This window comes from Schistocerca americana, chromosome 6, assembly GCF_021461395.2.
Source record: "Schistocerca americana isolate TAMUIC-IGC-003095 chromosome 6, iqSchAmer2.1, whole genome shotgun sequence".
Lineage (NCBI taxonomy): Eukaryota > Metazoa > Arthropoda > Insecta > Orthoptera > Acrididae > Schistocerca > Schistocerca americana.
The window spans coordinates 85,559,802-85,587,087 of record NC_060124.1 but is presented as its reverse complement, the minus strand read 5'-3'; the positions used below and the strand labels follow the sequence as shown (position 1 = coordinate 85,587,087).

The window sequence follows — 27,286 nt, the reverse complement described above, 5'->3', positions numbered from 1 at the left end:
GAACAAGAAGTGCTCCCGCAGTTGTTGGATCCGTTACTGCTGCTACAATAACAGGTTGCCAAGATTTTAAGTATGTTTGAACGTGGTCTTATAGTCGGCGCACGAGCGATGGGACACAGAATTTTAGAGGTAGCGACGGATTTTCCCGTACCACCATTTCACGAGTGTACCGCGAATATTTGGACTCCGATAAAACAGCAATTCTCCGACGTGTGAGCGTGTGAACCATTCAACGAAACATCATCGGTATGGGCTTCGGAGCCGAAGGCCCACTCGTGTATCCTTGATGACTGCACAACTCAAAGCTTTACACCTCACCTGGGCCCGTCAGCACCGACGTTGGACTGTTGATGACTGGAAACATGTTGCCTGATCGAATGAGTCTCGCTTCAAATTGTATCGAGCAGGGGACTGTTAAGGCTAGCGGATACTCTGTAAAGGAGTAGGACGTGAGCAATTGGAGTTATGTGGGACCCCTGATACGTCTAGATATGATTCTGACAGGTGACACGTGTGTAAGCGTCCTGTCTGATGACCTGTCTCATGTCCATTGTGCGTTCAGACGGACTTGGGAAATTCCTGCAGGACATTGCGACACCTTGCACGTCCAGAATTTCTACAGAGTGGCTCCAGGAACGTTCTTCTTCCCCAGATATGAACATTATTGAGGATATCTAGGATGCCTTGCGGCGCGCTGTTCAGAAGAGCTCTGCACCCCTTCCTACTCTTACGGATTTATGGACAGCCCTGCAGGATTCATGTTGTCAGTTCCCTCCAGCACTACTTAAGACATTATCTGTGTGGTGTCACCGCCAGACACCACACTTGCTAGTTGGTAGCCTTTAAATCGGCCGCGGTCCGGTAGTATACGTCGGACCGGCGTGTCCCCACTATCAGTGATTGCAGACCGAGCGCCGCCACACGGCAGGTCTAGAGACACTTCCTAGCACTCGCCCCAGTTATACAGCCGACTTTGCTAGCGATGGTTCTCTGACAAATTACGCTCTCATTTGCCGAGACGATATTTAGCATAGCCTTCAGCTACGTCATTTGCTACGACCTAGCAAGGCGCCATTATCAATTGCTATTTATCTTGTGATGCATGTACCGTCAGACCGATGTTCACCAATTATGGATTAAAGTTAAGTATTCCAGAAGCTACGTACTATTTTTGCTACTATAAAGACCTTGTCATTTTCCAGACCTCACGCCATCCTGCGTGAGCTTAAACGCGTGCCCTTCGGCCTCCCGTCCTCGTGGATTGGCTGTCTTGCCAGTCCACAACAATCTGAGTCTATGCCACGTCGTGCTGTGGCACTTTTGCTTGCCCGCGGCGGCCCTACACGATATTAGGCAGGTGTACCGGTTTCTTTGGCTCTTCAGTGTAGCGACTCACCTCACTTGTGCTCGGAGCCGCGTCTTCACTTGACGCTACACAGACGCCATCTAGTCATGGTTACAGTACCATAGATCATGCTTTAGCGCAGAGAGACTCTTCCTTGTGGACGTTGATAACTGATGTCTACTTCTTGCTGTATTATTTGTAATGAGTCTTCATAAGCTTGGAAGAATATAAGTTACGCAAATTTTCTGTTTGTGGTGTAATGTAGTAAAAAAAAAAAAAAAATTGTTCAAATGGCTGTGAGCACTATGGGACTCAACATCTTAGGTCATAAGTCCCCTAGAACTTAGAACTACTTAAACCTAACTAACCTAAGGACATCACACACACCCATGCCCGAGGTAGGATTCGAACCTGCGACCGTAGCAGTCCCGCGGTTCCGGACTGCAGCGCCTAGAACCGCACGGCCACCGCGGCCGGCGTGTTATGTAGTACACTGATCGTTTCTACTCCTGTATAGGTTCACTGCAACGACAGTTGCTGCACACGCTATCGCCCATATGTCCTTACCACTGTGTATGAAGCCAGCCGCTGTGGCCGTGCGGTTCTAGGCGCTGCAGTCCGGAACCGCGGGACTGCTACGGTCGCAGGTTCGAATTCTGCCTCTGGCATCGATGAGTGTGATGTCCTTAGGTTAGTTAGGTTTAAATAGCTCTAAGTTCTAGGGGACTGATGACCTAAGATGTTAAGTCCCATAGTGCTCAGAGCCATATGAACCATTTGAACTGTGTATGAAATCGTGCACAACAAAATCACTATTTCGATACTGGCTATGTGAATTAATAAATGAAAATGTTGTAACAGCGAAAGGATATTCACTCTCTTCATGAACTACTTCAGCTGTGAATCCTCATAAACATTGACAAGATGAACAAATTTGTACAACAGAAAGCTATATTTGTTCATAGGTGTGTAGAGCGGCAGAGGATATATATATATATATATATATATATATATATATATATATATATATATATATATATATGTGTGTGTGTGTGTGTGTGTGTGTGTGTGTGTGTGAGTGTGTGTGTGTTTGTGAGAGAGAGAGAGAGAGAGAGATAGAGAGAGGGAAAGAGGGAAAGAAAGTGAGGAACAAAGGGGGGAAGACAGAGAAGCGGTTTTTTTTGTTATAATATGCACCATGTTCTTTTCAGCAGTGTAACAAAAGTCAAACCAGGGCAGAAACATCTCTGCTACGTACAATGACATAGCCTGAGAGAGTTAGTGTTCGGTTCCTTTATACTTTGTTTTCGCTGAGGATGACGTTAAGTCCCACACAAAGGAAATATCCTAGTGTCACTGAAAGAGACAGTGAAACTTGATATAAATTTCCCTGAGGTTCTCCACATACACGTAACATGCGTGTGAAATGTACAAAGGAATGAAAATCTGAGCACGACAAGAGTATAAAAATTGCTTCTACTTCGCCCCCCTCACTCTCACACTGCCCTGTCCCTGTTTTCCTCTCCCAGTCTCTTTCCTACCCTGCATCTCACCCCTCATTCCGCGCGCTCTAGAAGTCGGCCAATTTCATGTGAATTACGAGTACCGGCCTCTAATTTCCCAGAGCAGTAATTTGGGCCCGCGTCACCACAGCGTGGCGACCACCGCCCATGTCTGCGAAAGAAACGACCCCTCTGGGGTAGGGGTGGGGGGTGGGGGTGGCAGCTGGCAGCGCGCCCGAGCCGGCGGCGAGGTCATAGCAACAGGGTGGGTCAGCAGCAGGCAGTCAACCAGCCGGGGCTAAAATGTCCCACCCAGTTGTGCTGAGGTGACGGTACTGCCACCCATCGCTGTCTTTATCCACCTGAGATAGATGCAGCCCAGTCGAACGGTGAATCATTGGGTTTGTATACCATTGTAAAGTGGTGCAACATACACTCTGAGACAAAAAAAGGACGCACAAAGAAGGGATTATCCGAATGGGGCATAATTCGGTAGTTGTGATGTATATGTACAGACAAACAAATCATTAAAATTTCCTGAGAGTTGGATGATTTATTCGAAAGAAGGAACTTCACAAACTGTGCAAGTCAATGACATTTTGGTCCATTTCTAGCCCTTAAGCAAGCAGATATTCGGTTTGACACTGATAGATTTTTTTTTATGTCGTCCTGAGGAATACTGTGCTAAATTCCGTCCAGCTGGCAAGTAAAATCGTCAAATTCTCGAGCTGGTTGGACGGCAGTGTTCATAATGTTCGCAACGTTCACAATTGGGAAAGATACGATGACCTTGACGGCAAAGGCTAGGGTTTGACAAGCCCGAAGACAAGAAGTAGAAACTGTCACCGTCTGCAAATGGGCACTATCTTGCTGAAATATAAGCCGAAATCAGGTTGCCATGAATGGCAACAAAACAAGGTGTACAACATCGTCGACGTACTGCTGGGCTGAAAGGGTGCCACAGATGACAACCAAATGGCACCCCAGATCATCACTCCTGGTTGTCGGGATGTATGGCGGGTGACAGTCAGTTTGTTTATATGTAAATTGAAGGTGGGGAGTGGGAGAAAGGAAAGGAATGGGAGGGAATCACTGCTGTCAGCTTCATAGGGACATTACGCGCAATCAGCGGCGACGTGTGAAAATACACTACTCGCCATTACAATTGCTACACCAAAAAGAAATGCATATCATAAACGGGTATTCATTGGACAAATATATTATACTAGAAATGACATGTGATTACATTTTCACGCAATTTGGGTGCATAGATCCTGAGGAATCAGTACCCAGAACAACCACTTCTGGCCGTAATAACGGCCTTGATATGCCTGGGCATTGAGTCAAACAGAGCTCGGATGGCGTGTACAGGAACAGCTGCCCATGCAGCTTCAACACGATACCACAGTTCATCAAGAGTAGTGACTGGCGTATTGTGACGAGCCAGTTGCTCGGCCACAATTGACCAGACGTTCTCAATTGGTGAGAGATCTGGAAAATGTGCTGACGAGGGCAGCAGACGAACATTTTCTGTATCCAGAAAGGCCCGTACAGGACCTGCAACATGCGGTCGTGCATTATCCTGCTGAAATGTAGGGTTTCGCAGGGATCGAATGAAAGGTAGAGCCACGGGTCGTAACACATCTGAAATGTAACGTCAACTGTTTAAAGTGCCGTCAATGCGAACAGGAGGTGACCGAGACATGTAACCAGTGGCACCCCATACAATCACGCCGGGTGATACGCCAGTATGGCGATGACGACTACACGCTTCCAATATGCGTTCACCGCGATCTCGCCAAACACGGATGCGACCATCATGATGCTGTGAACAGAGCCTGGATTCATCCGAAAAAATGACGTTTTACCATTCGTCGTTGAGCACACCACCGCAGGCGCTCCTGTCTGTGATGCAGCGTCAAGGGTAAGCGGAGCCATGGTCTCTAAGCTGATAGTCCCTGCTGCTGCAAACGTCGTCGAACTGTTCGTGCAGATGGTTGTTCTCTTGCAAACGTTCCCATCTGTTGACTCAGTGATCGAGACGTGGCTGCACGATCCGTTACAGCCATGCGGATAAGATGCCTGTCATCTCGACTGCTAGTGATACGAGGCCGTTGGGATCCAGCACGGCGTTCCGTATTACCCTCCTGAACCCACTTATCCATATTCTGCTAACAGTCATTGAATCTCGACCAACGCGAGCAGCAATGTCGCGGTACGATAAACCGCATTCGCGATAGGCTACAATCCGACCTTTATCAAAGTCGGAAACGTGATGGCACGCATTTTTCCTTCTTACACGAGGTATCATAACAACGTTTCACCAGGCAACGCCGGTCAGCTGTTGTTTGTGTATGAGAAATCGATTGTAAACTTTCGTCATGCCAGCACGTTGTAAGTGTCGCCACCGGCGCCAACCTTGTGTGAATGCTCTGAAAAGCTAATCATTTGCATATCACAGCATCCTCTTCCTGTCGGTTAAATTTCGCGTCTGTAGTACGTAATATTCGTGGTGTAGCAATTTTAATGGCCAGTAGCGCATGTACCGAACCATGATTCCAATCAGGGATCTCCTGCTGACTAGGCAGGTGCGTTAACCACTGCCCCATACGGGACACACCGTTACCGCATCTGCGTAGACTACGTCAGCACGCCTCATGGCCGACGCACATTCCCATCGGGCGCCGCCTATCCACCGTCGCTGTTCATTTCCTTCATGTTCGCTAGAAATTCGCAGAGAAGGTTATTTGTGCATCCACGCTGAAGAAGGTGGATCCGTTGTCCAGCCCGGCTAATCAATTATATGAATGCATGGTATCTGTTCTTTCGGACATGTCCACATTTATATATTCTGTTTGGTACCCCATCGGTGATCAGGACGTCTCCAGACACTTCACCGCAGATGACTGGGACTCAGTTCGAAGCGGGACTCATCACTGAAGACAGTTCTACCCCAGTCAATGAGATTCCAGGGTGAAGAAGTGCCTGGAGACCCCCTGGACAGCAATGGCATACCAACCTGACTGTCAACCGCCGTACAGCCTGACAATCTGGAGTCTGGAGTGTCATTTCCTTGCTTGGCAGGACCACTTTGGTTGTCATCCGTGGGAGTCTTACAGCATATCGGTATGTCAACTATACTCTACACCCCGTTTTGTAGGCCATTGTGGCAAGCCAACCTGGGCTCACATTTCAGCAAAGAATGCCCTTCCGCACATGGACCGCTTGTATTCGTGCCTGCGAAACCCTATCCTGGCGAGCTAGGTCGCGAGATCTCTCCGCAATTGAAAACGCCTGGAGCAATATGGGAAGAGCTCTCCAACAAACTCGGGATTTTGACGATCTAAAGCGCTAGCTGCACAGTATTTAATGTGATATGATTCAGGAGGATATCCAAGAACTCTACCAGTGCGAATCCGAATAACTGTTGGCATAAGGGAAAGAGAGGGACCAACGTTTTATTGACTTCCTCAGTCTGTAAAGCTCTTCCTCCTTAATAAATCATTCATATTTTCTTAAATTGTAATCGTTTGTTTGTCTGTGTATGTACATCACATCTGTCGTATTCCGTCCCATTCGTGTTATTCCTACGTAGTGCGTCGTTTTTTTTTTTTTTTCTCTTTTGTCTCTGCAAAACTTAAGAACAAGATATATAAAGTAACGTAACATATTAACAACTCGACAGAAATTAATGAAGGTGCGGGAACATGTTACCAGAAGTCTCCCAGTCGTGCACAGGAAGTTGGACGCTCCATGGTTTGGGGCCAGTATGTCTATTGCGCCAACACGATGAAGTTTTTTTAGCGACGGGAAAAGCAGAGTGTGTAAATTAGCGAGCACTTACGGTGCAGTGTGATGGTATTCTTAATTACAAAATGGCCTGGAGAGAACATTCAGATGGATTCATATGGGAAAATCGTCGGGATACTGGAAGAAGGTCGAAGTGTGGCGTGTGTAGCATAAGATGATGATGATGATGATTTAAGTTTGTGGGGCGCTCAAAGCTGTGGTTATAAGCGCTTGTACAAATTCCCAGTCTTTTCAGTGTCCAGTCTCGCCATTTTCCCGAGCGGAGAAGGTTCCCGACCGGACCGGGAATCGAACCCAGAACCCCGTGATCCAGAGAATGCAATGCTAACCATTAGACCACCAACTGCAGACTGTAGCCCAAGAGTTTTGTTTCAAGGGCACGGGGAGTGATCCAAACCACATGCACTGCTGCCCGAAGGGGTCGACCACGGTCAATTACAGTAGCAGATTACCGCTACATTGCGCAAAAAAAAACACATGTCAAGGACGGGGTGCTATTCAAAACCAATTTAACGGACCAAAAACCTTTCAGGCACTTTTCTTACGTTTTCGAGTCAGCAATGGTGCATGCTTTCCTTCTTAAACAGCGTATTTTTCCAGTGTGAAGATGGTCCACAAACCGGTAGTGAATAAATGTTGTACGACAGCACAGTGTATATCATACTTTTCTGCAAGGACATTTAACAGCAAGATGTGAAGTCTCACGCTCCACAAAGGCACGGTGACTGGGGTGGTCTCCCTACCCGACGACCGGTACTTTGCGTTCCGTTGACACCCGCACTTCGGCGACACCGTTCTAGATGATACCAAAAGCAGAGGGACTGGACCAACGATGAATGAGGCGCGTGCACGTACGGGAGACAGCCAATTTAGTCTGAGCAGTGATTCTGGACGTACTCTCATGTGGCGAGAGAGGTGAGTGCTCAATACACCCAGGAACACTGTCGAACATTATCGTTTAAATATACAGGTGTTCTACATCTACATCTACGAATATATACTCCGCTACCCACCAACGGTGTGTGGTGGATGGCACAATTCGCACCAAAGTCATATCCCCGCCCCCACCCTCTGTTCCACTCACGGATCAAGCGAGGTAAATACGTCTGAACGCCTCAGTACGGGCTCTAACTCCCCTTATCTTTGAATGGTCATAATTGTGCGATTTGAAAGTTGGTGGAAATAATATATGCTCGGATTTCGGAATTTTATGAGCAGCCCCTTCCGTTTAGCGCGTCGTCTATCTGCAAGTGTGTCCCACTTCGAACTTTCAATGAGATTTGTAACGCTCTCGCGATGGCTAAATGTACGTCACTAACCTTGCCGTTCTCCTTTGGACCTTCTCAATCTCTTGAATCAGACCCAACTGGTAAGGGTCCCGTACGTACGAACAATACTCTAAGATTGGACGAACTAACGTATTGCAAGCAATTTCCTTTGTTGAAGGACTGCATCGCTTCAGGATTCTACTAATAAACCGCAATTTAGAGTTCGCCTTGCCCGTTACTTGTGTAATTTGATCATTCCATTTGAGATCATTTCGAACAGTCACACCCAGATACTTGACGGATGTTGTTACCGTTTCCATAGACTGGGCATTTATTTAGTACTCGTACATTAATGGGGATTTTCGCCTTGTTATACGTATTAGGTTACACTTACTATTATTGAGAGATAACTGCCAGCCATTACTCCACGCATTTATTTTTCTGCAAATCCTCATTTATTTGTTCACAACTTTCGTTTGATACTAGTTTCCTGTAGACTACAGCTTCATCGGCAAACAGTCTAAGGCCGCTGTCAATACCATCAACCAGATCGTTTATGTAAATTGTAAAAAGCAGCAGACCTATTACGATGCCCTGGGGCACGCTTAAAGTTACTCTTGTTTCTGTTGAAGTCACCCCATTCAGGACGACATACTGCTCTCTGTCTGTTAGAAGACTATCCAACCGCATCTACCGTCGGACAGACCGTAAGCGCGCACTTTTTGGAGCAAGCGATAGTGCGGAACTGTTTGAGGAGGCATAATGTTGCACGGGCGTTACTGACCTCCAAATCTCTGAACACGGTACACTCATCCGTCAACTTTAATATGAAACTGTACTCCAACGCCATGTGCGTCTTTTCAGAAGTGCATTCGGCCGTGACTTCATTGTTATGGGTGATAAATGCACGACAGTATCAGACTGCTCTGGTAGAGGAGCTCTTGGAACTAGAGGATATTCAACGAATGAACTGGTCTGCCCGGCCCCCCGCTTAAATCCCTCTGACCACGTATGGGATGCGTTGGAGAGATGTGCTGCTGTCAGCAGTTGCCAGCCGAGCTGGTGGAGGAATGTGACGCCCCATAACTCCCTATTAACCTTTTAGCCAGCGAGGGAACACGTTGCAGAGCATGCGTACCGCTCGTGGTTATAACACATCCTATTAAGAACCATGTCCCGCCATTTGTAATGTCCAGGGGACCATCATAAATCGCGTTGACTTCAAAATAATTATCGCCTTTGAATTTAAGTGTCATTTTTATCCTTCTCGTTGCCTATTTCTCCTGTACTGTACTGTAGCAGTTCTTCCTATGTTTGGTCCAAATTGAGCTATGTTACTTGGCAGTGATACATAATGAGAAAGCTACTTTCGTCCCTAAGTTTTACACTCTAGTGTATTTGAAATAACATATGTCAGTTTTCTTTCCGAGGCAGTTCTGTTTGTATGCTCAAGCTTTAAATGACGTCCTGTGCCGTCTACGTCTGCAGTTACCTGGCGTTCTAATAGGCCCTGAGGTACTTCTGAACTCCGTGAGTCGAAAAAATTTAGAGGCTGGATTAATAAAAAATAGAGATAGGCTAACACGGTGGGTTTTAAAGCTTGAGGTGTTCTACATAAGTCACCCCTCAGTTGAGTAAAACGTACAGAACGTTCATGCAACCATGTGAAACTATCAGGTAAGTCCTCCTTTGGGATGTCCAAGTAGTGCGCCGCGTTGGCTTGAATGTCGCTTAAGTCGCCAAAGCGTCGATCGATCATGTAAATTCCGGCATGTTTTCATGTTGTGGTGCCTTCGTATTCATTCAAGTTTCATCAGCCTTGATTATTGTTTGCAGAAACGAATTGTCTGCCCTTTGCATTTCAGTCAAGTTGCGGCAGGTGTCCACACGGCACATTTTTTTTGTTCGGGAAAGAAAGTGCGCGGGCAAACTTCGCACACACTTTTCTCTCCTTCGAAACATTCTAGAGAATGTCTTGAACACTTCACTTAGACATGTAAAGTTCTTTGCTGCGTTGCTCTTTGTCACACAACGACGTTGACACATTACGTCCACACGTGCCTCCTCAGAACTGACTGATCGAACGCACGTCTATTGTTTACACTTGCTGATTCAAGCTGCCGCGTAGTTAATGTGTTGACACTGGTTATACGCCAGAAACAAAATCAATCTCGCAACGTTTCGGAAGGAAGGTGTATTTTTCGACGCTGCTCCTGTTGATCATGACAAAAGCAATTCTATTTACGCATCGCTTGAACTTGTCGGATAACAAATTACAAAAATTTCTTGCGATTAGAAACATAAATGAGGCTTGTTCACAATGCAATTTAAAACAAGCGATGACTGTTTGTGAAGTAAGAAATTAGCAGTGTGATATATCTTTTATTTCTGAAAGTTCACAATTTTGCATTAAATCAAAAAGTCGACATATAAATAGCAATTTATCATAATTCTTTCCTCTCCATTGCACACTTTAATCTCCTCCTCTGGGAAAGATATGATTTCGCTAAACAAGAGCTGAAAATGTACCATAAACTTTTTATTTTACCATAAAACTACATATACCATTTTGTGATAGCTCTAATGCATTTACAACCATTGTCCTTTATTTATGAACTATTTTACCCTTCCATAAAGTCTCTAAAGCGGCAAAACCTAACAGACAATTACAGGAACAATCTTATACGCACTATCTTCGCAAAGCAGTTTCATAGATTTCATAGTACAGGAAGAAAGTGAAACACGCTAGGGTATTACAGAAACTCAAGACGAAATAGATGAAATGATTTGTTTATACAGGGACGTTCATGTTACTATCTCTGACCGATAAATACTTCACGAACGTGTATTATGGCACTTTTAAAATGGAGTGGAATCGTGTTTTGAGCCGAGATAACCAGTTTGAATAGTTTATCAAAAGACTTCACTAAGAACAGTGAGCAGAGGTGGTGGGCTGATTACCAGGTTACATGCCATGCAAACTAAGTGTGGGAAAATTAAGTTTGACTCTTTTTATGCGTTAATGGGGAGTAGTAGACTATGTGCCAACACAATATTTCACCCTTTTTCCGCCCTCCCACTATAGGTTCGCACTAAAAAAAGAAAAAAGGGCAACAGCACACAACAACGCAACCCATACCAAGCACTCGCCGACACCGCCCGGCGTCGCACTTGATGCTTCATCAACAGGTTGGCTGTTTGCAGCCACCAGCCACATCAACTTTGACCTTAAGGTCGCGCGGAGAAGATGAGTACCTGAACTAAGACGCTCTGTAACAATAATGCACGTCATTGTTTCGGTTTAAATTGCGAGGGTATTACTGGATTGCAACATTTTCAAGCTCCCGTTTCATTAAAGCATCGCTTCGCCAATGTTCTCAGCGTGCGCGCACGCTGTCCCCGCGGATGCTACAGTTATTTCTTTTACCCGCCTCTGCGTCAGCTCCTCATGTTGTCAACGCAGAATCACAGCTATTTCCTGTATAATTATGTAAGAAATGAATTTTTTTATATATAGGATGAATCACCTAAAACTTGTACCGCAAATATTGCGGTAATGCAAAATGCTGATGGTGCGCGGTTTTCACAGAATGTATTGGCAGTGAGGGGCTCTTATTGTTAGCAATCAACAGATTGAAATAATACTTAGAAAGTGTACTTTTTGTGCAAACACACTCTTTTTTAAATGTAACAAAGCCTATTGACATTAACAGACTAAACGTAGTGTAAATCAGAATGTCAGTGGTGTTTATTGTAGGATTCTAGTGCGAGTCCTTTACGAGACGTCGTATTTTGAAGAGTTCCCACACCTACACTTTCATAATGCCTGTGATAGCACAAACGAAACGACAACAAATGTTGTACAAATGCGCTAGTTATGTATATTCTGACCAGTAAAGAGGCAACCGACCGTCACAGATTGTGTTCAAAATGACCATCGACAGCGGCAGCACATGCTTCCGGGCTGGTATGGAACGATCTCTGCACACGTGCTAGCATTTCAGTGGCGATATCCGAGCAGGCTGCAGTAATAGTTCGCTGATTATCATTGGATGCAGTTTGTGTGTTCTTGCAGATAACATGACAAATCAGTTTAATTGGATTATATTAGCGTCAAAGAGGGGTTATCGTTTAAGAGAAAAACTGTTTACTTTTAAAATACTGTCCATTGTGGAAACCATCTTAGGTTTGTTTGTTAACTCTTTATTTTCATTATACGCGAATTCAAGATACATCTGAACGTTAACTGATATCGGCCTACAGCGGCTAGCATTAGAACTATAGCAAAAGCAGTAGAGAATAGTGTACCTAGGAACAAATGATGTTTTTTGGTCGACACTTCAGTCTAGTGATCGGTTTTAGAGCCACATGAAGGAATGTGCACTAAAGACCTCGATAAGCAGTTTCCTTCCATATTGTTAAGTTTAGATATAATGTTGTGCTATCTGTAGCATTTGTAAAATACTTCGAGCTCTACAACTTTAAATGCTGCATAAAATATTAACAGTATTTGAAACATATTGTTAATTCTTCAGTTACAGAATTTTATGACAAGTAAAATCCTATATAGTTTTAAAACTAATTATATAACATGTGAACGGTAAAGTCATAGTTCGCCAATCGCACATCATTTTGTACCTTGAGACAGAACAATGTCTTTTACCATGGAAAGTGGGTTATAGCAAATTAAATGAGTTTCGTTAATGAGTTAATTATTTTATGTGTCTTCAAAATGGAAATTTGGGTTGGTTTCCAACAGATTCAGTTTCAAAATGTATTGAACTCTTAACTGGTTTCTTATAATACTTCTGATTCATTTGATTTCACTTACTCATTATTTGTTTGAAGTAGGCCATTAATGTAACAGATAGACGAGTGAATATAGTATTATTAATATTTTCCCGATTGCAACTCTTGTAAATTACAACAACATTTGTTCCTAGGCGCCTGAGTAAGTTGTCCCTAGGAACTTATTTTCACTTTTAGAAAGAATCTTAATTTTCCAGAGCAATTTTGTGATTCCAGATACGACCTTAGTACACGAAAAGTGAATGCCATCATTAAAAAAAATCTAATAAGAAAATATATTAAGCTTGTATTACAGGGATAGATAGAAGCGGAAGTCTACTATGTGTTCCAAGGTACTACACACTCTCCTAAATATTGATCACGACAGCCAATAAAGCTTTGCCTCAGCGGCTTGTAGCTGTTCTTTCTCGGGCACGTCTTCTCTCACTGAAATGTTGATTTCCTACAATTTGCCACAGTATGTACTTTCCAGAATAAACGATTGAGTGCTTTTCCTCGAACTGTATGGTATAGAGACTTGTCATAAAACGAAGAATCTCAATCCGAGGAAATTTGGATGTCTCAGCCGTGATGGCTCTAATATTGACGGTATGGCATTCCACTGACGCCACTAACTACTTAGGTTGCCAGTATCGATTCGATCGAGTGTCGCGAGATAGTCTTCGTCTACATCTACGTCATTACTCTGCTATTCAGAATAAAGTGCCTGGCAGAGGGTTCAATAAACCACCTTCAAGCTGTCTCTCTACCATTCCACTCTCGAAAGGTGCGCGGGGAAAACGAACACTTACATTTTTTTTGTGCGAGCCCTGATTTCTCTTATTTTATCGGGATGATCATTTCTCTCTATGTAGGTGGGTGCCAACAGAATGTTTTCGCAATCGGAAGAGAAAACTGGTGATTGAAATTTCATGAGAAGATCCCGTCGCAACGAAAAACGCCTTCTAAGTGCTCTGCCAATGAATCGCATTCTTTGGTTTGCTCTACCCACAACATTATCTATACGATCGTTCCAATTTAGGTTATTTGTAATTGAAATCCCTAAGTAATGAGTTGAATTTACAGCCTTCAGATTTGTGCGACTTATCGTGTAATCGAAATATAGCGGATTTCTTTTAGTACTCACGTGAAAAACTTCATTCTTTTCTTTATTCGGGGTCAATTACCACTTTTCGCACCATACAGATACCTTATCTAAATTATTTTGCAATTCATTTTGGCCATCTGATGCCTTTACAAGACGGCAGATGACAGCATTGTCTGCAAATAATCTAATACGTCTACCCAGATTGTCTCCTATGTCGTTAATATAGATCAGGAACAATAGAGGGCCTATGACACTTCCTTGGGGAACGCCGCATATTACTTCTGTGTTACTCGATGACTTTCCGTTAATTACTACAAACTGTGACCTTTCTGACAGGAAATCACGAATCCAGTCGCACAACTGAGGCGATATTCGATAGGCACGCAGTTGGGTTAGAAGACGCTTGTGAGGAACGGTGTCTTACGCCTTCTAGAAATCTAAAAATATGGAATCAATTTGACATCCCCTGTCAATAGCACTCATCACTTCATGAGCGTAAAGAGCTAATCGTGTTTCACAAGAACGATATTTTCTGAATCCGTGCTGACTATGTGTCAATAAATCGTTTTCTTCGAGGTAATTCATAATGTTCGAACACAGCATATGTTCCAAAACTCTACTGCACATGGACGTTAGTGATATCGGCTTGTAATTCAGCGGATTACTCCTGTTTCCCTGTTTGGGTATTGGTGTGACTTGAATGATTTTCCAGTATTTAGGAACGGATCTTTCTATGAACGAGTGGTTATATAAAGGCTGAGTCACTAACTATTGCCACAAAGAATAACTCCGAAAGCATGATAGGAGCTGAAAAGTTTGTGGGACAAATGTTGCATGAGACAACGGGGCCCATAATATGACGTTGGTTTCTTGTTGCTAGGTCGGCTCGCGTCACAGATATGAAGGTCAATTTTGTTTTTTTTAAATGGGATGCTATAGCTTGGTACTTATTTTCTGATAGCGGCTACCTAGATGAATCCAATGATGTGTACCAGTAAGGTCTTTGAACGTCAAAGAAGGTCAAAAAGATGGTATCAACGTCCATTTACAGAAGGCATTCGAAGCGATGACCATTGGTATCAATGCAGTGCTGCAATCTTCTTATCGTTTATTGAATGGTATTCCTTATCACTTCGGCACTTGTCGAAGCACATGCTCTGACATCGTGCAAATAGTAAATATTCGCCGAATACGGTGTATCCATCTAACGTGCCATTGACATGGAACCACCATGCGACGATTCCGCAATGCGACACTAGTAGGAATGGTAAGACTAGTATCGTCGAATCAAGCGAATGTGAATGATGTACTCCTTCAACGAACAAGTCGATAAGCTTCTCATTTACGGTGAATGCCAACGAAATTCAGTGACAGCTAGAAACTTATACGCTGAAAGATATCCTCAACGTACTCACCTTACACGTCGTACATTTAAATATGTGTATGATAAATTAGAACAACTGAATCTATAACGCATCGGAAACATATCCGGCAAAGGAAATTTACTAACGAGGAAACGGAAATTGATACTCTTGCTACTGTGGTTCGGGATCCTTGTGTTAGTTTGCGTCAAATCGCAAGGGAATCTGGCATGACCCATAGTAGTGTTGTTCGTGTTCTGCATCGCTATATCATCCTTACCATATCAATCGCCACCAAGAATTAACTGGTATGGATTGTACGCGTCAAATTGAATTCTGCCCATGGGCTCAACTTCAGATTCAGAGCGATAACACGTTTATTAATTTGATTTTATTTACTGACGAGGCTACATTCACGAACCATCGAAATGTTAATTTGAATAACATGCATTATTGGGCAACTGAATACACATGTTGGCTGCGGCAAGTTGCACACCAAAAATCGTGGTCGGTGGATGTATGGTGTGGTATTCTGAAGGGCAGAATTATAGGCCCCTATTTCATCGAAGGAAATCTTAATGGTAGAAAGTACACCACATTCCTGCAAGAAAAATTAGGTAAGTTATTGGAAGAAATACCTCTAGGAACAAGGAACAGAATGTGGTATCAACACGATGGGTGTCCGACACATCTTTTGCTGATGGGTAGAAATGAGTTCCAGAGACAATTCCCAAATCGTTGGATTGGACGCTGAGGAGATGTGTCGTGGCCGGCTCGTTCGCCAGACTTGACTTGACGTCTCTGAATTTTTTTGTCAAAGACACTGTTTATAAAGACGTTCCAACTACACCTGAAGATATGCGAGAGAGAATTACCGGAGCATATGCTTCGATAAGTGCCGATGTGATAAGAAGATGGCAGCACTGCATTGATACAAATAGTCATGACTTCGAACACCTTCTGTAAATGGACACTCATGCCACCTTTTTGACCTTCGTTGACCTTCAAAGACCTTATTGTTACACATCATTGGATTCGTCTCGATAGCCGCTAACAGAAAATAAGTACCAAACTATAGCATCCCATTTAAAAAAACAAAATTGACCATATCTGTGAAGTGACCCCACCTAGCAGCAAAAATCCAACTTCAAATTACGGCTCCCGTTGTCCCATGCTATTTTTGTCCCACAAACTTTTCAGCTCCCATCATACTTTCGGAGTTATTTTTGGTGGAAACAGTTGGTGACTCACCCTGTATAATTGATAAATATGGAGCTATTGTATCAGCATTGAAAGGAACATGACTGGCATGCAATATAGACCAGAGGCCTTGCCGTTATTAAGTGATTTAAGATGCTTTGCTACACCGAGAATATCTACTTCTATGTTTCTCATGTTGGCAGTTGTTCTTAATTGGAATTCAGGAATATTTACTTTGTCTTCTTTGGTGAAGGAGTTTCGGAAAACCGTGTGTAATAACTCTGCTTTAGTGGCACTGTCATCAATGACTTCACCGTTGTTATCGCGCAGTGAAGGTATTGATTGCGTCTTGCCACTGGTGTGCTTTATGTACGACCAAAATCTCTTTGGGTTTTTTGCCAGATTTCGAGACAGAATTCGTTGTGGAAATTATTAAAAGCATCTCGCATTGAAGCACGCGAACTTCTGCAAAACTATGCCAATCTTGGGTATTTTGCCTTTTAAAATTGGCATGTTTTTTTTCGTTGATTTTGCAACAGCAATCTGACACTTTTTGTGTACCATGGGGGATCGGTACCATCACTTATTAATTTATGTGGTATATATCTCTCAATTGCCGTCGATACTATCTCTTTGAAATAATTTGACATCCATTCTACGCTTACATAATCAAATCGGAATGAGTATAGATTGTCTCTCAAAAAGGCGCTAAGAGCATTTTTATCAGCTTTTTTAAATAGATGTACTTTGTTTCTTTTGATGGTTGTGGGTGTTACGGTATTCAGCCTAGCAGCAGGTGGCTTGTGGTCACTAATACCTGTATCGGTCATGATACTCCCTATTTGTCCAGGATTATCTGTTGCTAAGAGGTGAAGTATGATTTCGCAACCATTGACGCTTCGAGTGGGATCATGAACTAATTGTTCAAAATAATTTTCTGAGAAGGCATTCACTACAATTTCGGATGACGTTTTATGCCTGCCGCTGGCTTTAAAAAAATGGTCAAATGTGTGTGAAATCTTATGGGTCTTAACTGCTAAGGTCATCAGTCTCTAAGCTTACACACTACTTAACCTAAATTATCCTAAGGACAAACACACACACACCAATGCCGAGGGAGGACTCGAACATTCGCCGGGACCAGCCGCACAGTCCATGACTGCAGCGCCTAAGACCGCTCGGCTAATCCCGCGCGGCGCTGGCCTTAAAAATATATTTTTTCCAGGATATCGAAGGTAGATTCAAGTCACCACCGACTATAATTGTATGAATGGGGTACCTATTTGAAATGAGACTCAAGTTTTCTTTGAACTGTTGAGCAACTATATCTTCTGAGTCGGGGTGTCGGTAAAACGATCCGATTAACAGTTTAGTCCGATTGTCAAGTATAACCTCTATCTATACTATTTCGCACGAGCTACCAATTTCACTACAAGGTGAACTACTTCTGACAACAATAAATACTCCACCACCAACTTTATTTTTCTACCCTTTCTGAACACGGTTATCGTTTGAAAAAATTTCAGTTGAACTGGCTTTAGCGAGATTTCCGTACCTATAACTATTTGAGATTCAGTGCTTTCTATTAGGGCTTGGAGCTCTGATTCTTTCCCAAGACAGCTACGACAATTTACAACAACAATATCGATAGTTGCTACAACTACCTTACTGTGTTTTACCTGTCCCCTTTCAGACGGACGCCTTTTCTTTGGTGTCCTGAGACCCTCTAACCTAAAAAACCGCACAGTCCCTGCCATATTGCCCCCGCTACCCATGTAGGCACTTCCTGTGTGAAATGGACTCCTGATCTATTAAGTGGAACCCGGAAACCAACCACCCGATGGCGCAAGTCGAGGAATCTGCAGCCTACATGGTCACAGAACCACCTGAACCTCTGATTCGGGCACTCCACTCAGCTCTGCACCAAAGGATCACAGTCGGTTCTATCGACGATGCTGCAGATGGTGAGCTCCGCCTTAATCTCGGAAGCAAGACTGGCAGTCTTTACCATTTCCGCTAGCCGCCCGAAACCAGAGAGAATCTCCTCCGATCCAAATCGACACACGCCAGTTGTACCGACACGAGCCACCACCTGCAGTTGGCTGCACCTTGTACTCCACATGGCATCAGGAAGCACCGTTTCCACATCCGGAATGACTGCTTCCGGTATGCGCACGGAGTGCAGACTGGCTTCGTCCCCCTTCTTGGCAGCAATGTTTCTAAGGAGCCGCATTATGCGCGTAACGTTGGAGCTCCCAACTACCAGCAAACCCACCCTCTGTGAATGCCCAGACCTTGCAGGCCGAGAAACTTCCTCTGGAACAGGGTGAACGACCGCACCCGGCTTAGAGACTTCGCTACCCACAGCTAACGCCCGAAACCTGTTCGTCAAACGAACAGTTGAGTCCCTACGATCGGCCCCTCGGAAAGTCGTTCTCTGCCTACCAGACCTTGGAATGATCTCCCACTCGACTACAGGTGAGGGGTCAACATCAGTGCAGGCAGCACCAGTGGTGGACCGATCGGAGGCAACTTGGGATGTGCTCGACGTCCGTCGCATCGCGCGTCCGACCCCCCACGGGGATGCCTCTCAGCAGCAGCCTCAAGCCCTGTGACGGAAGCCAACACCGCCTGCAACTGTGAGCGAAAGGTCACCAACTCAGCTCGCGTCTGTACACAGCAATCACAGTTCCTATCCATTATTGAAATCGTTCCTGTTTGAAGCTCCTAGAAATATGTAACAAACGAAAGGTGTACTCATCGTCTTCAGTCGAAGTGAGTGAGTGTGTGTGTGTGTGTGTGTGTGTGTGTGTGTGTGTGTGTGTGTGTGTGTGTGTGCGGGCGCGCTGTCGCGCGCGCATGGTGTTGATTTGGCAGAGCCTGAAGGGGAGGTTGGCTGAGGGACACACGTCTTGCAGATTGTGGTTTTTGGGGGACTCCAGCTTTCCAGTGCGGGCCTCCAGGAACGGCGTAAAGTTAAATCAAATTACAATTAAATCTATACCATTAGCCGCTGACAGGCGTTGATATACATCAACTGGAACAGTTGAAAATGTGTGCCCCGATTGTGACTCGAACCCGGGATCTCCTACTTACATGAGAGACGCTCTATCCATCTGAGCCACCGAGGGCACAGAGGATAGTGCGACTGCAGGGACTTATCGCCGACACGCTCCCCGTGAGACCCACATTGTCAACTTAGTCCACATACTACGTTCGTAGTGCTCCTGCCATTATACCCTTCACTCGCGGCAAACAATCCGCCGAGTCCCGTAAGAGTTCAGGCAATTCGTGTGCATCCACACTGAAGGAGGTCATCATCCGGTTAGCCTTAACGATATGATGATTGCATCTGTTTTTTCGGACATGTCCGAAAGAACAGATGCCATCTTCATAAGGTTAAATCGGTCGGCGGAAAGCCTGGATGGCTCGCTTAAGGGGCTCCGGAAAGGCTCAAAATCATGAAAAGTTCAATTTTTACTTTTTTGCGTTTTCTGAATCTGCAGACTATTATCTTTTAATAGATATATAATTTATTCAATTCCGAAGACTACAACTATTTTTAAATTTTTTTTGAAATGTGTTCTACATGGGCGTGACCCACTGTGGCGCTGTTAAACTGCTGTCAAATGGTGTTATTATTGACGTCCGTGTTCATCAGGTACATTTTAGTGATGTGAGATAAAGTATGTGTTGTGGCTAACCTGTGATGGTTCAATATATATCGCTGGTGTGATTGTCGATTGTTTCATGTTTATTTACTCTGTCGTTATCTCGAAAATATTCGTAATTAATTCTGTTTCTTGAGTCTCTGTTTTGTTGAAGTATAATAATGAGTAAAAGTAAAGTTATTAGAAATCCTCTGAAGGCTTTTAAGAAAAGGAGAAATGTTGGAAAGCCAAAGGTATGTGTTATTACTGTAAACAATAAAGACGATAACCAAGTGAGTGAACCTAACCTCTCAAGTACACCTGCCCATAGCAGTCAAAGTGGGAAAGAAAATACTTCACAGAAGAAGCTTGGTTCAATGAGTGAAAACTATGAAAGTTTTATGGGCGAATCGGATGTGAATGAAATATTTGATATGTCGGTTCTCAAAGGAATTTTTTCAAACTGTGTAAGATGTATTCATCGTAGTGAAGTTGGTCTGGAACTCTCCATAATAAAGCACGTAGGACTTGCTAGTGAAATACAACCGTAATGTGATAAGTGTTCATACATGACCACCTTTTGGAACAGTGTTGCAGTAACTGCAACTGAAGAAAATGGTAGCAAAATCTACGAACACAACAACGAGCGATGCTTGCTTTAGACAAGGAACGCCTTCGGGCTGCAGACAGGGCTGTAAAGAGTCTAGAAATACAAGTAAGAGTAAACAGGAGGAGGAACAAGAGGAAGCTGGAGGAGGAGTTTGCAGAGGATGAAGATAATCCATCCTATGGACCTGGAATGCACTAAAAAGTTAATCCAATCTTTGTCGCTCGATTCCCAAAACTTTTATTTTCTCATACTAATTACATGTTTTCTAAGGATCTTCCGAACATATTTGTTTCAAACTTTCAGTAAATGTTACACAGTACCTTCTGCATAATTTAACACAGCCTTTTTCCAAAAAACTGTATATTTTTGAATATATAAATAAAAAATTGCAAAAAAATGTTGTGAATTTTCATTACAATTGAAAAAAAATCATCTTTAATAACTGAACTAAAATTTTGTAAAATCCCTGTGTTAAGTTGTAGCCCATATTCCAATAAATAATCTGTAAAAAGTTCAACTTCCTACCTCAAATACTTTGTGAGGAAAGATGTAATTTATAAGCGTTATTTTAACATTGCAAGTATAGGGCGTTCCGGAGCCCCTTAAGACCTGGTAGCGGCGTGCGATAAGTTCCAGGCTTGCTCTGCAAACTTGTGGTTTACAGTGCACTTCGATAGTCGGCTGCATGGGTTGCAAGTAATAACGCCCTGGCTGGAATTCTGCTAATCGCGGTTCCTTCGCACCTGTGTAGAGTTAAGGTTTTCTTATTTTGAGCACTTGATATTGTAAAGCCACACCTGTCTTATATGGAATTGGAGCTGTCATATTAAAGCCCGTACCAGTGTTTGAGCCCATGACCACGGGTCAGTGTCACATACTGCGGTTTGTGTGCTAGATCATATGTCGTGCAAGTGTAAGAGTATCCCCTGTGACAGGTTCCTTGAAAAGAATAAATTATAACGTGATCTGTGTAGATGGTTATGTGGTATATACGTATGTTTGCGTTATTACATATGCAGGCGCTGGTATGATCGCTTGAGAATACTAGTAGTTATATGGAGTGTTAAATTTAACTTATTGGTACCCGCTTGCCATTAAGTTATATATATATATATTCCCTGGGCATTCTTGTGTGTAGCTTTATTTGCGCAGATTGCTGTTCCCTTTTCATATGTGTTAGCAGGGCAGCTTTGGCGGCAAACGACGCGTCGCTGTTCTCTGGGCCGGAGCAGATGCCTGTTTGTTTATCGGCGCTGCGACACTCCTGTCGTCGAGCGGCGTGTGTGTGTTGATCGGCAGTCTGCTGCCCATACCAGTTGCGTTGTGCTGGCTCAAGTTATGTACAGCTGATCGTTTCAAACGTGCCGCCGTTTATGCGGGAACCAGTAGTTAGATCTGTTTGGTGAATTTCAAGAGTTCACGAGGTTAAGCCGTGTTGGCCAAGCCTCAGGTCCTTCCTCATTATACCGCTGTGATTATTCTTTTAAAGCTGGTACCCTTATTACTACATCTCAGTGCGTTAAGCTTAAAAATGTTACTTAGCAATACAAACTACCGAGCCTTACCTTGACCCACGGTCATTAGCTACTACACTTGCTATGAAATTTGGCTGCTCATTCTTTGTTGGCTGTGGCAGCCGTCTGCTGTAGCTCTCAGCTTACTTAGAATTTTGGGCAATTGTATAGTTATTGAAGGTTGTGTAAAAGTTTGTGCTGGTGTATACCAGTTGAAGTCTATTTCAATTGCATGTACTTCAATTTATCGTGAATTTTGGGCAGTTGTTTGCTTATTAAGGGTTGTTAATGTTTGGTTGCAATATACGGATGGGTACTTATGTTTAAATTTTGTAGCTTCCCAGTTGGTCTGTTTTGGGGACTGTGTATTTTATTGCTAAGGAATTTTCGTATTAAAGATTATGCATTGCTAAGCGGCCTTCCCACAGCCACAATCAGTGGCGTGTCTTGTGGTAATTCCCGTAGTGGGATGTGTGGTGTCACCGCCAGACACCACACTTGCTAGGTGGTAGCTTTAAATCGGCCGCGGTCCATTTAGTACATGTCGGACCCGCGTGTCGCCACTGTGTGATCGCAGACCGAGCGCCACCACAAGGCAGGTCTCGAGATACGGAATAGCACTCGCCCCAGTTGTACGACGACTTTGCTAGCGACTACACTGACGAAGCCTTTCTCTCATTTGCCGAGAGACAGTTAGAATAGCCTTCAGCTAAGTCAATGGCTACGACCTAGCAAGGCGCCATTAACCATTTTAAGATAGAGTCTCACTTGTATCATCACGGAATGCTGTATTCAAATGAAGGATTAAAAGTTAAGTATTATAGCAGCTACGTACTTTTCTTGCTACCATTCATTACGTATCCTGTTTCAGACCTCTCTTTAGCCAACGTGAGATTACGCGTGCCTTTCGGCTACTTCAGTGTGGCGTAGCTGTCTTGTTACGCCACAACAGTTGGCGACGAGGATGAGATTTGCAAGTACGCATCTGCTAGGTCCAACTTCGAAAAGTATTTACCCGGGCACAGTTTATCAAAAAGATCTTCCGGGCGGGGTAAGGGAAAAGTTGCAATCACGAGTTGTGGATTCACTGTTGCCTTGAAGTCCACACAAAGTCTCAGTTTTCCGGTTAGGTTTTGGCAAAATTACTAAGGGTGAGGCCCAGAGAGAAGCCTGCACACGTTCAATTAGAGTCCTCTGTTTTACGGCTTATTCACCAAGGACATTGGGGTATAGTGCGAACGAAACAACTTGCTCGTCAGCAATGTACTTGGTTCGGAATCGATGCTGCGATTACGAATATGTGTTCTTCTTGCATGGCGTGTGCCGAACAACAATCCGCACCGTTGGCGGAAAGTCTTTGCATGGCCAAAAGCCACTTCCCCTTGGCAACGCTTGCACGTCGATTTTGCTGGTCCATTCTGGAATGCTCGATGGTTGGTTCTGGTAGATGCCTTCAGTAATTTTCCTTTTGTTGTCCGGATGTCTTCCACGACGTCAACTGCCACCATCCAAGCGTTGTCTGCTATCTTTTGCATTGAAGGTTTACCGCAGACTATTGTTCCCGACAATGGCCCACAATTCATGTCCGCAGAATTTGAGTCATTCTGCCAGGCCAATGGTATTCAACATCTGACATCCGCGCCGTTTTCGCCTCAGTCAAACGGTGCCGCTGAACGATTGGTCCGGACTTTCAAGTCACAGATGTTGAAGTTGAAAGAGTCGCATTCTCGGGAGGACGCGTTGTTGCTCTTTTTGTCATCGTATCGCTCTCAGCCCCGAGATGGTCGCTCGCCGGCTGAGTTGCTCCACGGTCGTCTTCATCGAACCTTGATGTCTTTGCTGCATCCGCCGCATCAGGTTCCTGTGCAGCGGCAGACTCCTGCTTTTGCTCCAGGCGACGTTGTATTTTATCGCAACTATCGAGGTTCACGGCGTTGGCTCGCAGGGCGCATTCTTCGCTGCCTCGGCCGCGCGATGTATTTGGTTTTGGGGGCCTCTGGTGAGGTGCGTCGGCATCTCAATCAGCTGCGCCTCTGTCGTCGTACGGGTTCTGCCGCTCCCCGTCTGCTTTCAGCGACGGTGCCGTCCGGTCAGCGCCCTGGGGACCCATCTACTGGCTCGCCTCATCCCCAGGTGTTACCGACGATGCCTTCCATTTTGCCCCATGGCGACGCGCCGCCGCAGCCGCCGCCGCCGCCGCCTGTTCTCCCGCCGGCGACGCCCGCATTCGACGCTTCGCTGCAGCCGCCACGCGCCTCCCTGGGTCACGCGCCGCCGATCGCTTCCCGTGACCAGCCGTCCTCCGCCATGGAACTCTTGCCCGCTCCGGACCACATGACGTCATCGCGCGTCGGATACCCCGACGCAATGGAGATCGACCCTTCGGCCCCTCCTGTCTCTTTACGGGCGCATACACCGCATGTTGACGTGCACCCTGGACTAGGTTTTCAGGCGTTTCCTAGCTCCCCTCGGACCGAATGGCCGGGTGCGGGTGGCACAGCCTCGCCTGTTGTTAGGCTCCCCACCACATCGCATACGTCAACATGGGGTCCTCCCCACGGCGGGCGGAAGCCTTATAACACGACCGTTCGCCGATTTGCGGGGGAGGAATGTGGTGTCACCGCCAGACACCACACTTCTGAGGTGGTAGCTTTAAATCGGCCGCGGTCCATTTAGTACATGTCGGACCCGCGTGTCGCCACTGTGTGATCGCAGACCGAGCGCCACCACATGGCGGGTCTCGAGGTTCGGAATAGCACTCGCCCCAGTTGTGCGACGACTTTGCTAGCGACTACACTGACGAAGCCTTTCTCTCATTTGCCGAGAGACAGTTAGAATAGCCTTCAGCTAAGTCAATGGCTACGACCTAGCAAGGCGCCATTAGCCATTTTAAGATAGAGTCTCACTTGTATCATCACGGAATGCTGTATTCAAATGAAGGATTAAAAGTTAAGTATTATAGCAGCTACGTACTTTTCTTGCTACCATTCATTACGTATCCTGTTTCAGACCTCTCTTTAGCCAACGTGAGATTACGCGTGCCTTTCAGCTACTTCAGTGTGGCGTAGCTGTCTTGTTACGCCACAACAGGATGCATATTGTGTAACGGTCACTTAACATTGCTGTTTGTTAGTACATTTAACAGCTGCTATTGTAATTCATTTAGTTGATAAAATTGTTTGTTGAACCTGCTTGCAGCCACTCCCAGTTGATGTGACTTTCGTGTGTTGAGAACTCTGTACTTCCGATTTTGATGACCTGTGCTGATTGGTATGATTATTAGTTTTTTAAATGATTTGAGCCTGTTCAGATTTCGGTCAGAATTCTCTTTCCTTTAATAAGTTTTTAAATTTCAATGTTAATGTTATCATTACGGAATAAACTGTGTTACACGAAACAACAAATGACAAAATGTGGTTCCACCTCCCATGTTCTTTCCTAAAAGCTATCCCAAGCATAAATTTTAGGTATCATTTGGTATACGAAGAAGCGTAGTTCAGTTCTGTTTGGCGGGGTGTTTAGAGTTGTCTACCCTTTCACGTCATTGGTTCAAAAATGGTTCAAATGGCTCTAAGCACTACGGGACTTAACATCTGAGGTCATCAGTCTCGTAGACTTAGAAACCACTGAAAGCTAACTAACCTAAGGACATCACACACATCCATGCCCGAGGCAGGATTCGAACCTGCGACCGTAGCAGCAGCGCGGTTCCGGTCTGAGGCGCTCGGCCACAGTGGCCAGCGTCGTCATTTGTTGTTTCTTGTTTATTGGTGTAATATATTTCCCATTTTCAAGGTATTCATACATTTTCCAGTTTTCAGGACGCCGTTACTAATGGATTCCAGAGAGTGTCCCGGAATTTCGTATCTGAAAAAGAGTTCCTTGAGTACGAACTCCGAATCCGTCAACTTCCAGCCGAAGGTAGCGACCCGGAAATGGCGACCAGGTTGCGTGCGGCGCTGGACAGGCCGCGTAGTCTTTTGGCGGATATCATCGAGGAGGTACTGTAGGTGCCTCTCTTCATAGCATTTCAGCTGCGTTAGATGAAGTACAGCCAAATCTCTCCTTCCAGGAGGATAGACAACCCATAAGTAGGGAGATCACTAGGATTCAAGCGCATATGGAGCCTTTAGGGAATTGCTTGTTGGATAAATCATGTTGAGCTTAACTATCACGAGAAACTGAAGGTTCTTGGTTTGTCCCTGTTAGTTAAGCAGTCGAGTGACTGGGCAGGGGGTTTGCAGGTTAGTACGGGATCCCCCAATTAAGACAATTAAACGAGGCAACGGCCTTGCCGCAGTGGGTAACCGGTTCCCGACAGATCACCGAAGTTAAGCTCAGTTGGGTGTGGCTGGCAGTTGGATGGGTGACCATCTGGGCCGCCATGCGCTGTTGCTATTTTTCGGGGTGCACTCAGCGTCGTAATGCCAATTCATGAGCTACTCGACCGAATAGTAGCGGCTCCGGTCAAAGAAAACCATCATAACGACCGAGGGAGCGGTGTGCTGGCCATACGCCCCTTCTATCGGTATCCTAATCTGAGGATGACACGGCGGTCGGATGGTCCCGATGGGCCGATTGTGGCCTGAAGATGGAGTGCTTGTGCTCAATTATAGAGCATAACCGCTCAGAGGCCCAGTCTAGACAGTTCGCCCTCTGCTAACTTTGCTAAGTTATCCAATCAAATTATGTGCTTCCTGTCCGGTATTTCTGAATTGTCTGATAATTTAAATTAGGTGGATCAAATCTTGTGGCTGCTTGTGCTGTTTGACTTTCATGCTGATGCCTTACGCAAACCTCACCAAGTGATTACATCCTTGCTTTATCGTTTAGCAAAAGGGACATTGGGTACCTTAGTCTCGGAAATCTTAAGAAGTCAGGGCTCTATAGGGCAGCTCACGGCTCCTATTAGAGGCAGAAGTTGTCGACGCGTATGCACAATGAGCTTGACTGAAAGTAATATTGGCAGGTACAGTAGTCCTTGGAGACGTTGAGCCATTATCTTGAGCGAGTGGACACGGCCATGCTAGTCCTTGGTATGTCCATTTCGGAGTCAGATAGTGTTTCTAACATCTTAGAGAGCATGAGCCCCGAGGATCGATCACGTTTGGTCCTAGTTCCCACCAGCGT

General features: G+C 44.8%; 1 protein-coding gene across 2 annotated transcripts in view; it reads right to left on the bottom strand.

Annotated features, from left to right (window-relative positions):
* LOC124619434 (calbindin-32) overlaps positions 1-27,286 on the bottom strand; it is a 747,279-nt gene that overhangs the window by 294,139 nt on the left and 425,854 nt on the right. The gene's annotated exons all lie outside the window — the stretch shown is intronic.